The sequence below is a fragment of the Schistocerca piceifrons genome, chromosome 6 (assembly GCF_021461385.2).
Source record: "Schistocerca piceifrons isolate TAMUIC-IGC-003096 chromosome 6, iqSchPice1.1, whole genome shotgun sequence".
Classification (NCBI taxonomy): domain Eukaryota; kingdom Metazoa; phylum Arthropoda; class Insecta; order Orthoptera; family Acrididae; genus Schistocerca; species Schistocerca piceifrons.
Window position 1 is genome coordinate 139,154,820 of NC_060143.1, and position 13,710 is coordinate 139,168,529.

A 13,710-nucleotide genomic window follows, 5' to 3' on the forward strand; every position below is an offset into this window, starting at 1 on the left:
TTTTTTCAATGTGCTGTCTACTACTAAACTCCTCCTCTCTTTTCACATTGTTGTAAGATGGATATTTTTCGTACATGCCAGATTCATACTTCATGGATGAAACATATATCACAGGGGGGGGGGGGGGGGGGGTGGACAAAGTGCATTGACCAAAAAGAGGATGATGTAACAAATAAAGTCTTTCACTGCCATGATGAGAACCATTCACTTTGCCCTCATAACAGAAGTCTCTCTCAAGCACAGTGAATGTTATTGTAAAACAAAGAAAACAATAAATCCAGTCTTAATCCCCATTTTCAACATTCAACTAACCCACAATGCTGACAGTGCTCTTTTGGAAAAGTTTATAAATCTGTGTTCTCTCAGGGTATCACAGCATGATTGTTTAATGAAGTGCATTCAGATATTCAGATGCAATGTTGATTCCATTTTTATGCATGATACTTAGATGACTAAGTAGGCTGTTGAGACATCATACAGAAAAATGGAATCAATAACTGGGCTGATCACTCATGACAATCCACTGTTCCACACTGGTGCAAATCTGCAAGGGTGCTGCCACCTTGTTTCAGTGATTCCCAGCATGTTGTTCATATGGCAGGGACAGCAGCCCCCATCTGATAATAGTTCTAGGACACCACAGAAAATAACAAACTTTGTCAAAGTTTTGTACTTTTTATTCAACTTTTCCAGTTATTTATCTATAGGGAACACAAGCAGTCATTTCACACTTCCTAAGGCACTCCAGGCAATAACCTTGTCTCTGATGCACACTCATCTACATCTACATCCATACTCCGCAAGCCACCTGACGGTGCGTGATGGAGGGTACCTTGAGTACCTCTATCAGTTCTCCCTTCTATTCCAGTCTTGTATTGTTTGTGTAAAGAAAGATTGTCGGTATGCCTCTGTGTGGGCTCTAATCTCTCTGATTTTATCCTCATGGTCTCTTCGCGAGATATATGTAAGAAGGAGCAATATACTGCTTGACTCCTCAGTGAAGGTATGTTCTTGAAACTTCAACAAAAGTCTGTACCAAGCTACTGAGCGTCTCTCTTGCAGAGCCTTCCACTGGAGTTTATCTGTCATTTTCGTAACGCTTTCGCCATTACTAAATGATCCTGTAACAAAGCGCGCTGCTTTCCATTGGAGCTTCTCTATCTCTTCTATCAACCCGGATCCCACACCAGTGAACAGTATTCAAGCAATGGGCAAACAAGTGTACTGTAACCTACTTCCTTTGTTTTCGGACTGCATTTCCTTAGGCTTCTTCCAATGAATCTGTCTGGCATCTGCTTTACCGACAATTAATTTTATATGGTCATTCCATTTTAAATCACTCCTAATGCCTACTCCCAGATAATTTATGGAATTAACTGCTTCCAGTTGCTGACCTGCTATATAGTAGCTAAATGATAAATGATCTTTCTTTCTATGTATTTGCAGCACATTACACTTGTCTACATTGAGATTCAATATTGCCATTCCCTGCACCATACATCAATTCGTTGCAGATCCTCCTGCATTTCAGTACAATTTTCCATTGTTACAACCTCTCGATATACTACAGCATCATCCACAAAAAGTCTCAGTGAACTTTCGACGCTATCCACGAGGTCATTTATATATATTGTGAACAGCAATGGTCCTACGACACTCTCCTGTGGCACACCTGAAATCACTCTTACTTCAGAAGACTTCTCTCCATTGTGAGTGACATGCTGCGTTCTGTTATCTAGGAACTTTTCAATCCAATCACACAACTGGTCTGATAGTCCACATACTCTTACTTTGTTCATTAAACAACTGTGGGGAACTGTATCAAATGCCTTGTGGAAGTCAAGAAACACGGCATCTACCTGAGAACCCATGTCTATGGCCTTCTGAGTCTCGTGGATGAATAGCGTGAGCTGGGTTTCACACGATCGTCTTTTTCGAAACGCATGCTGATTCCTACAGAGTAGATTTCGAGTCTCCAGAAAAGTCATTATACTCAAACATAATATGTGCTCCAAAATTCTACAACTGATCGACTTTAGAGATATAGGTCTATAGTTCTGCACATCTGTTCAACTTCCCTTCTTGGTGCCCTTTTCCAATCTTTTGGAATGCTATGCTCTTCTAGAGACCTACGGTACAATGCTGCAAGAAGGGGAGCAAGTTCCTTCGCGTACTCTGTGTAAAATCGAACTGGTATCCCATCAGGTCTAGCGGCCTTTCCTCTTTTGAGTGATTTTAATTGTTTTTCTATCCCTTTGTCACCTATTTTGATATTTACCATTTTGCCATCTGTGTGACAATCTAGAGAAGGAACTACAGTGCAGTCTTCCTCTGTGAAACAGCTTTGGAAAAAGACATTTAGTATTTCGGCATTTAGTCTGTTATCCTCTGTTTCAGTACCATTTTGGTCACAGAGTGACTGGACATTTTGTTTTGATTCACCTACCGCTTTGACATAAGACCAAAATTTCTTAGGATTTTCTGCCAAGTCAGTACATAGAACTTTACTTTCAAATTCGTTGAACGCCTCTCGCATAGCCCTCCTCACACTACATTTCACTTCGTGTAATTTTTGTTTGTCTACAAGGCTTTGGCTATGTTTATGTTTGCTGTGAAGTTCCCTTTGCTCCTTTAGCAGTTTTCTAACTTGGTTGTTGTACCACGGTGGCTCTTTTCCATCTCTTACAATCTTGCTTGGCACATACTCATCTAATGCATATTGTACGATGGTTTTGAACTTGTCTACTGATACTCAACACTATCTGTACTTGAGATAAAACTTTTGTGTTGAGCTCCGGGACTCACTGTCTAGGACAATGTACTGGGTTCTATTACCCAAGAAGTTTTTGAGCCAATCATATTCCTGTGAACCAAGCACATATGCTCGGACTTTCATTACTTCCATGGTGTGGCACTGAGACAAATGCTTTCCAGAAATCTGGGAATATGGATTCTGCCTGTTGCCCTTCTTTCATGGTTCACAGGTTATCACGCAAGGAAAGGGCAAGCTGAGTTTCACTTGAGTGATGCATTCTAAATCCATGATGATTTGTGGACGGAAGCTTTTCTGTCCCAAGAAAATTTATTATATTAAGTTAGAATATGCTCAAGAATTCTGCAGCCAATGCTATTACCCTTCTTATATACAGGAATCACCCACACTTGTTTCAAATCACTTGGGACTTATCACTGGGTGAGAGATTCATGATAAATGCAAGCTAAGGAAAAGGTCAAAGCCCACTGAACTGGGATGCCACCTAGAGTTAACAACTTATTTGTTTTAAATTATTTCAGTTGCTTCTCATCAACAGTGATGCTCTTATTTCTATATCCCCCACACGGGAGTCCGTGTGAAGGTCAAATGATTCAATGTCTCTATGATGTACCTGAATGAATGATTTTTTAAACATGAAATTTATATTATTGTCTTTACCTTGGGTGTCTTCTACTGCAACATCAAACTGGTTGACAAGTGACTGAACAGCAACATTCAAGGTGCTTAGTGAGTTTAACATAGGACCAGTATTTTCTTGGGTTCTCGGCAACATCTTGCACTACCATATAATAGCTGAAGTTACTGTAAGCTTTGTGCATTGATCTTTTTATAACTGTATGAATTTCTACTAGATTCTGCCATCAAAATTTCAAAATTCTTTTTCGAATCGAGCATGCAGCAATCTCTGCTTCATAAATAAGAACAGTTGGCAGCCAAGCTCTTGTGTTGTAATACTTTTATTTTATTTCCTCAATTATCAGTTTTGAGAGAGTCTGGCTGTGATCTTAGGATCTTCCAGAAATAATATTACTGTGCACAATTTGCACAAACATAAAGAGAGCAAACTCTACTTATAAAACAAAGGTGTCACATTGGCTTGTTAAATACATAAAACAGAGTAAATAATAGATCCATCAACAGTGTGCCCCGGAATGGAGGTGAGTTCATCAATGGAGCTGTTATAGCTACAGCACATCAGGATGTGCCCTTACTCGGCACATACTTCTCCAGAGTGCAATGTGTAATCAGTATAACTTTTTCCATAATATTTCCACATTATTCACTTTGGAACTAAATGATGTCCATTCATTGTTTAAGAGAGTAGTTTGTTAAAACTGCTTATCTGCTCTTTCCATCATAAAAACTCTCCTGGTCTTCTTTTCACTAAATTGTGTCTGTTGACTCTATAATGATGTCATGATCACTAATTCTTGTCTCTGTAATGACACTGCACATAAGGTCAGGCATGTCTGTAGATACAAGGCCTAAAATATTTCCAGCACGCACGGGTTGTCGAACTAGTTGCTCCAGACCATTTCTGGAAAATGGGTTCAGAACTACATCGCAAGACTGTCTCTCCATGCCACCTGCACTGAATCCATAGATGTCCCCATTTATACTCAGTAGGATAAAGTCACCCCCAACTAATATTATATGGTTCCATGAAAGTGGGTGTACATTTCCTTGAACAATTCAATAAATCAATCAAAAGTACACCTTTGGACACTCAGTGTATATGCAAAATGTGAGCCTTTCTGGTCTCCATTAAACAAGTCTCTCTGTGCCAGATTTGGGGAATATCACAAATGTCTGAGAACAGTTATGCAGGACTTATTCAAAAACCTGCACACACCGTAGCTCATAATTTTGGTCAAAAACAATGGATGAACAGTAGAAAATTATCCATAACAGACTAATAGAATTCAATTTTGACAAAATTACAAATTTTCTGTGGATGAAGCAATTGCTATTGGAAAAAGTGAATAACATTGTCTTGATCTTGGAATTCTGGAGGTTACCCTTTCAAAGATGTGGGAAGTGGTAAATACAACATTTTCCTTCTCAGTTACTCCATCAACCATGTTGAGACAGTTGCCAGCTTGATCCTGTCTGTTGTTATGCTTCTTGAGGCAGCTGAAGGGATAGAAAAGGAAAGGGAAAACTAATTGATTGCCAGGATTGAGCTAGGCTTAAAGGCAGCAGAAGAGAAGTTGCAGAGCAGTCTAATTAATGTTGCAGATGTCACAAGAGAGATGCCAACAGCAAGCAGTCAGGTACAGTTGGGCAGGATAGATAGCAGTAATACGTATCAACCATTTGCTACCAGCCCTTCAGATGGAGAAGAAAGGAATTACATAATACAACAGGCACTGCCAATGTCAATACCAGTTGCCCAAACATATCTGGAGCATAATCATATGCATTCAAACAATACCACTGTGTCAAAAGACAATACTGCATTTTTGTTTACTTTATTAGTAGACAAGGGTCTGCCCCATAACAGGCAGATTCTGATTTTTTTCAACAGAGAGTAAGAGAACAAACCCCATAGGGTTTATCAGAGCTTTTTGCAATGTGTTACCTGCAACTGGCAGGACCATAGAAGTCCCAGTTTGTTATTGGGTACACACAGGGTGATGTTTTACTGTTGGAAGCAGATATGGTTGAGAGATGCCATACCAAGAGCAATTTGAACTGACATTCTTGGACAAATATTGGTCCACAGCAGTCCACGAGAGGCTACGCTGAGAGGTTTTCAACCCATCACCTTTCAGTAATAAACATGGGGGACTGAGAAAGTATTTCGAAAAATACTTTAACAAAACTCAGTTTCCCACGTGCACCTATAAAAGATACTGGAAAGTTGCCTACCAGCCCATATCAGTGAAAGCTGATGACTACACCTGGAAATGATATAGAATATTTCTTATATGTACTCAACTGGATTGACCTAATACATGATGAGGGGCCATCACAACCACAGAACATTAATACACAGTGTGTGCCTCTGCAAAATAGTCAACAGCAACATGGCAACCAGCCCGGTTGGCACCGGTAAGCCCTGTGCAACAACAATAATACAAGAAATAATTGTGGTAACAGGGGAAACCAAAAGTACAAATGAGATTTCAGGGGAAGTCACAAGCAGAATTACAATAGACTGGCCTGTACTGGACAGAGGGATGTGGTTAACAAGTTCACAACACACCCCCAGTGGGTGTCAATAACCAGCACAGCAATTGGCAGGAACCAACCACAAATAGACCACCCATCAATGCAATACTTGGGAATTATGATCAATGGAATAATAATTAAATATCCAATGGGAGTCAAGGTCAAGGAGCATTTTATTCCAGGGCAGTAAAGGACACAAACTGGTGAGGTCAAACCCACAACGTGCAGATAGTTCAGTTACTCACAATGAAGAGGCCAACCCACCAACAAATCAGGAAAACTCCAACAGGCCATGATAAGCCCCATCCACAGACCAATAAAAGGGGTGGGAGCATGCAATTTATTTCAAATTACTTTCTCAGATGAGCAAGGGACAGATGTGGAAGAAGAACTGTGTCAGGAAGAAGCAAACAACGTAGACAAAGCTAATGAGGACTCAGTGCAAGCTGTAATTAATGCCCAGGTATGTGATTTTAGATGTACTTGTGGTACTTGATATGGGTGTATTGACAAATGTAATATTACAAGGTCTGTTTAACAAGTTGCAAAGGCAATGTTACATACCAACTTTTCAAGTGCAGAATTGTCATATTCTGACCACAGTGGGGCACAAGTCAAAAGGAGTTGAAGTTCAGGCATTAATACCCATTATCATCAGCAATTTTCCTCAAAGTATTGTTCTGGTAGTGAAAAAACTTGTAGTAAGCTGTCTTACTGGAATCAATATCTTCAAACCGAGTACTTGTGTCAGAGTACAATTGCCATATCCAAACACACTCTCTTGATAAACAAAAAGGTGAGCAGCTGCCTGAAGAAGACATCAACCCAGAGACTGTCCAAACAAAGGTAAGTGAATCTGCTTGTTTGTCACAGGATCAGAAGGAAAGATTACAAAAAGTAATATTTCAGTATTCGTAAGTACTTAGAAGGTGCCCTAGGGTAATAAAGGATTATGAGTGTAAAATCGATGTTTACTCACACAAGACATTCTGTTTTTTTTTTTTTTCCCCACATCCAATTACTTGGGCAAAAAGAGAAAGTGTGAGGTAAGAAATTGAGAGGATGATAAACTGGAAGATCATACAGCCCTCCTATTCCTCATATTGTAGCCCTATTTTAGCTGTCACCAAACTCGATGGTAGCGTCAGGCTTGTGCTTGATGTACAAAACATAAGCAAGATCATTGTTCCTGTCAGGACAAGTCCTCACAAGCTTGAAGAACATTTACTGAACTTTCACAATGTTAAATACCTCACTATAATTAATTTTAAAAGTGTCTTATTGACAACTAGCATTACATCAAGGTAGTAGGGAGTACACAGCCTTTGTGTGGAGGGAGCTGGAGAAATGAATTTTGTGTTTTGCTGTTTGTCTTGAACATGAGTGCAGGTGTTTTTATTTGCGCATTGGACAAAGTTTGGGACCGGAACTCCTCAGCAGAGTCACACTCTATGCTGATGACCTTTTAGTAGCTACTCTTACATGGGAAGTACATGTGAGGCTTTTGGCACAGGTATTATACTGACTTGCAGAACACTGGGTCACAGCTAATTTAACGAAATCAGAGTTTGGAAAAGAAAAGGTCAAATTCCTGGGTCATATTATCTTGCCACATGGTATACTGCCTGATCCAGGAAAACTTGATGTGATTAAACATTTCCCACTGCCACAGAATAAAAAACAACTCAGGGCATATTTGGGTGTGGTTTCATTTTTTAGGGAATTTATTCCAGATCAGTTACTGAATAGTGATGCATTGCTGAATCTTTTGAGGAAAAACAATCCACGGATATGGATTGATCAATGTCAAGCAGCTTTCGCCTAAATAAAGGAAGCCTTGCTATGTTCAAACATACTACACTGTTCTGAAATGTCACAGGATTTTTGCTTGAGTGCACATGCATCTTCACAGGGGCTAGAAGCATGCTTATTTCATATCATTGAAGAAGAGGGGGAACCTAAGATAATCAGTTTTGCTAGTCAAACACTTTCTGAATCTGAGTGGTCATGATCCATGACAGAGCTTGAGACTCTCAGGATTATATGGTCATTTAAGAAATTTGAATACTACTGATGAGGCAAGCACATCAAGGCTACTGTGACCATCAAGCACTTTCTTTTCATCTGACACACAAATTATTACATTGATGATTACCCAGATGGTGCATGTAGTTGCAGGACTTCAGTTTTGAAATCATATACATCAAGGGTAAGCAAAAGGTAATCACAGATGCCTTGTCAAGGTTAACTCAAGGGCTCAATGAATTCTTAGAACTCACAGAACAGGATTCTGAAATTATGGTTCTGCTTAGGCAGGACAAGGCACAACAGCCATATTATGTAGAGATGTGTAAGAGTCTGGAGCAGTTGCAAGAGGGAGACCTGCAATGGAGAAAGGTAAGGTTGAAATTGTCTGAAAATAAGAATGAGAATTTGAAGAAATTCTATACTATATACAAGAGAGTCCCGTTTCATCACCATGCAATGAATCAAGAACAGTGGTGTGTGTGTGTGTGTGTGTGTGTGTGTGTGTGTGTGTGTGTGTGTGTGTTTAACAGAAAGTTACATGAACTATTTCATTTTGCACACTCACAATGTATGGGATCACTCTGGAGTTTCCAGATGCACCACGGTAAACATGTACTGCTATTTTCCCAACTTGCAGAGAAGAGTTCTCCAAGTAATTCAGAAGTGCATTACTTGCCAAAAGACAACCTATAGTGCCCACAAAACCTTTAGAATTAGTGTCCTTGGATGCTGCTGGACCCTATTGTCAGGGGAAGGGAGAAGCCAAATACGTTATTTCCTTGTATGATTGTTTCCAAAAAATATGTTAAGCTGTATGCAGTGCAGTCTGCGACAGTGTTGTTGTCGTGGTCTTCAGTCCTGAGACTGGTTTGATGCAGCTCTCCATGCTACTCCATCCTGTGCAAGCCTCTTCATCTCCCAGTACCTACTGCAGCCTACATCCTTCTGAATCTGCTTAGTGTATTCATCTCTTGGTCTCCCTCTACAATTTTTACCCTTCGGTGACAGTAGATTCTATTATTAGGGTATTGCAGAAGATTATATCCTGAGAGCGGGAAAGCCACAAATATTGTTAAGGGGCAATGCCTCATACTTCGTAGGCAATAGATGGACAGAATTTACTAACACAAACAAGATAAAACATGTTAGTATCCAGATTTCACCCTGAGGCAAGCCCAATAGATGGGTTATTCAAAGAATTTAACAGATTTATACACATCTACACACACCAGAGGCACACAAAATGGGTCGAGTTTGTCTCACCATTTCAACAAATCATTAACAACTTACTACACACTTCAACTGGTTTTATACCTACTGAATTTATGTTTAAAAGGATAGAAGTTGACAAGTGAGAAAAATCATTTCCCAAGATACCTATGGTAGAGATGTCACTTGAAGAAAAAAGTACACCAGGCTTTCATTACTCTGGAGGAAAAGGTTGAACAGAGGAAAAAGTTGTACGACACAAGATTATGGCACACTGTACAATTTCAAGTAGGGCAAGAGGTATTACTATGAACACACTCTAAATCTATGAAATGTGGGAAGCTCAGTCATAAATGGAAGCTTTTGTACACTGGACAATTCGTGGTTACTAAAATCCCACATCCATGAGCATGCAGATTAGTCTACCCTAACAGTGGAAAGGACAAGGGACTTTATCCTCAAAAGGATCTGTAACAGTTTGTACACTAAAAGAATTGGACAAAAGTCAAACCTCACTTAAAGTATTGTACATTAACAAATGAAATATTTCAATATAATATGTATATAAGAACTGTTTGCTTAGTTTTAAGAGAAAATTTTCATTTTATTTATTTATAAATTTTTAAATGGAAGCAAGGTGAATTATGGTAATTTCAGATTCTGTTTAATGTCAGAAGGCTATATGAAGCATGAAAATCTGTCAATTTGTTCTATAATATGTACATTTCTCATATACAATGTGATAATGCACTTGAGATGTAAACACATGAAATAGAATTATGAGAGGGAGAGGTTGCACAGGTGCAGTAGGAGCTAACACATAGGTCAGTGAGCTCAGTGCATGCACAGAAACAGTTCAGGCCAACACGGCACTTAGTACATTGGATGCAAAGCAAACTTGACATCTAGCCACCAAATAAGCTATATTCTGGAGGTTTTAATATTAGTTAATTACTATTAAAATGAAGGAGTCTACACTATAAGGATAAAACTAATACAGTAAGGAGGTTTACAATAAAGAAGATTTACAGACATATAAATATGTGTATGAATGTGATAGTGTGAATAAGTGTGTATATATGAATATATGACAGTATGTGGAAACTTGTTAAATGAAGCAAAGAGGGGTCAGACCATGTATTAAAAAGCACAACCTACTGATATGAGCACAAAACATGAGTATTCATGATGCATTTACATGGGATCATGACTTATCTGAATGCTCTTCTACAATATTTTCCTGGCAGAACCTTTGTAGTGACTTATTTAAGTTTGTTATATAAAAATGAGTGGTATCCTAAAGATATGGATATAAGTTAAATACATTGAATTACATCACTACAGGTACTTCGACACAAGTAAAATTGATAACTTATGTGACACTGCAATGTGAGAAATCTGCAATTAGTTCAGAGAAGAGTAAGTAAGTAGTTTCACAAAGGTACAAAGAAGTGTGCACAAAGAGTTTACTCAATTATTCTATGGTGTGTAGACAATGGATTTCAGCAGCAGATAAAAAAATGCTTTTTGTTTCCTGTCACAATTCCTTGCAGATCAGTAGACACTTTCCTAGTGGACTTGGAGACGCAGGGATAAGCATAATTATGATTGCTTGCATTGGTTAATGTGTAATGAAGATTTCTTCTCTTTTGTTAGCAATCTGGACTTACAGACACATGAGTCAGACAAAATGTGAGAACAGTGGCTTCTGCGTATCATCAAACTGTATAGATGTGTATGTTCTTTCCAACCTTGAAATTGAAAACAACTATTTTAGCTGTTATCCTATGTAAGGTAATACTATTGCATGAACTCAGAGATTAAGGGAGCTACTTGCTCATTACAAATATGTCTGAGGCAAGCAACCTTTGAATGATCCGAGAAAATGTCATAAAATGTTGTTATATGCATCCTAAGGGTGAAAGTAAAACCTTAAAGGACATACAGTGGTACTGAAATGTTTTCTGCACAAGTTATAAATGTTGTTATAGATCTGGATGTGAATGTGTATACATTGCACCACTCATTTACCTGATGCATCAGTAACACGTAGAGATAGGCTTATGTATGCATAGGTTAAATCAAATAATGTTGAATTATAATGCTTATTTTGTATATGTTATATGAACCATATATGTATTGACAAGACAAACAGCAAGAGGAACTATTCAATTGTCAAATGCTTGGTGTATGCTATAAAACAGTTACACTTACGTGTGTTGTAGAGAACAAAGCAGCGGGTGCTTACAATGAGCCAAATGTTTTCTGTTAATCTGTAGCAGTGGGGAATGCTAGAAGCTACAAGGGACCATATAAGGTGAAAGCATTTATGGACTTACATGAAATTTTGAGAGATACTGACATGATGCTGAATGTACAGACTGGTCTTGGACACTGAAATATATGACGCACGATGTGGTTCCAGTACCACAGGTCGGAAATGGTGGGCCTTTCCGTTGCAGCATTGGAATCTCTCAATCACGCACATGCCTATACACACTGTGGAAATTTTGATGACATGAAATTCATTATTATCTAAGAGCAGGTGAAAGCAAACCTAGCCATGTTGCACCAACAAGCTTATGAGGTGCATGCCCTGCAAGATGCATGTAGCAGTTCCTCCATAATGATGGAGCCATGGACTCTAGCTTTGAACATGCCCTTCATTACGGCATGGACTTGAAAAATTAAACTCTCAGAATATGTAAATAAAAATGTAAAATAACAGAGATCTGGCATGTCTAGGGTATACATTAAAATAAGACTGTCCACCAATAAAAATATTTTAAGTCCAAGGAAGGCTAAAGATACAACATAAGTTATAACTGAAAATAAATTTTAATATGTCATGATTTTATGTAGAAAGGGCACTGCTAATGTATACTGTCATCCAGTAACTTTGGAGCACACCAGTACACAGTAGGGGGACAGTTGTATCACAACTTATGCTGGTTTACCTACATGGGTACACATTTTATTTCTTTCTGTCCATTTTTGTGCATTCATTTGCCTAAGTAGTTTACAGCAAAGATTAAATGTGGTATGCCCACAGTAGTCAAGCCTGTGAAGCTAGTGAGAAAACATGAACAACACTAAATTCCATATGTTTGTAAAATCAATTTTGTACTTTCTGTCTTTTCCCGTCAACGATACAGAGAGGATGTGGATTTCGTTTAGTTCAATAATGACATGAACTATATTAATTCCTATGGAATGAAGTCAATGCCACTTATTAGTCCTTTATTTCACCTGATTTATCTATCTGCGTAACCAGTACCTGTAACACTTTGGAGAAGCAAGAAATTTAAGCACAGCAAGCTGGACACCGTAACATTGTCTTCAAAGAAGATGAGGAGGTAAATAATTTCAAGGCTTGAACAACTATCAACTAATAATACAATATTATATATTACACATTTTTCATGTATACTCCAGTCAGGCTTTACACCATGCTCAACAGGCAAAACACACTAAATAAGAGGGAGTCAAGATATAGGAGGGTGTCACAACACTAATTAGACCACTGATGATGAATGCAGCTCCAGTGTGGGGGTATGCAGCTCTAACACATCTGCACCACCTGCAGATCATACAGAACAAAGTCCTATGTACAACAAGCAATGCTCCACAATACACATGCAGCGTGGACCTTCACAGTGAATACCACCTTGAAACTCTCATGGAGGTATTCAAAAAACTTGCCACATGACTGCACAAGAAAACAAGACACTCCAACAATCCTTTATCCTTAACCCAGGTAACTATGATCACAAACATAGGTGGAAACACAACTGGCCAAAAACACTACTACTTGGGGACAATTAAAAACTTATGGATAACACCAACAAACAAACATGACAAATGCTGATGAACCTCTGCAGCACAGCAAAATTAACTGGCACTGCCAGGTGTAAACTAGCTGACCAACCGGCAATGCAAGGAAACCATATTGTACACTAAACACAAACAAATCCAACCAAAACCCTTACACAGTGGTTGATTTGTGATCACTCAGCCACTTATATGATGACCTTGGCATGTTACAGGTACAGATGCTGCAGCTGGTGCCCAGCCCAGCAATACCCCTACTCGAAAGGACTGACACTCTTTATGATGACCTGACAATGGGACTGAGCATTGCAAAATACCTGAAACTAGCAACCTCGTTAACCTTGAATGATCTGTCGCAGATGACAAGAAAATCACTACTGGTCTTACTACCCGATCAGACCATCACAGAGGTTTATCTCCCTTGGCATTTGCCTTGGCACTGCACAGCCAACATCATGGCCCCACATCCCATGAAGTCATCAAGTAGTAACTAACGAATACGGAGGTGACAGTAGATCTTTTGAAATAGTCGCCACATGGGTGTGGGCATGGAGGGGCTCGACCCTTTAAAAAGAACAAAGCTCCCACGCGAACTTACTACTGTTGCATCTCTTGTGTGATGCCAGTAAACTTCTGTTGTAATTATTATTCTTAAAATTAAATATGCTGATTTAAGTGACTTTATTGAAGGG

The 13,710-nt window shown here is 38.9% G+C and overlaps 1 protein-coding gene across 4 annotated transcripts in view; it reads right to left on the reverse strand.

Moving 5' to 3' along the window:
- Positions 1–13,710, reverse strand: part of LOC124802542 (collagen alpha-1(IX) chain-like) — a 403,811-nt gene that overhangs the window by 86,115 nt on the left and 303,986 nt on the right. The window lies entirely within an intron of this gene.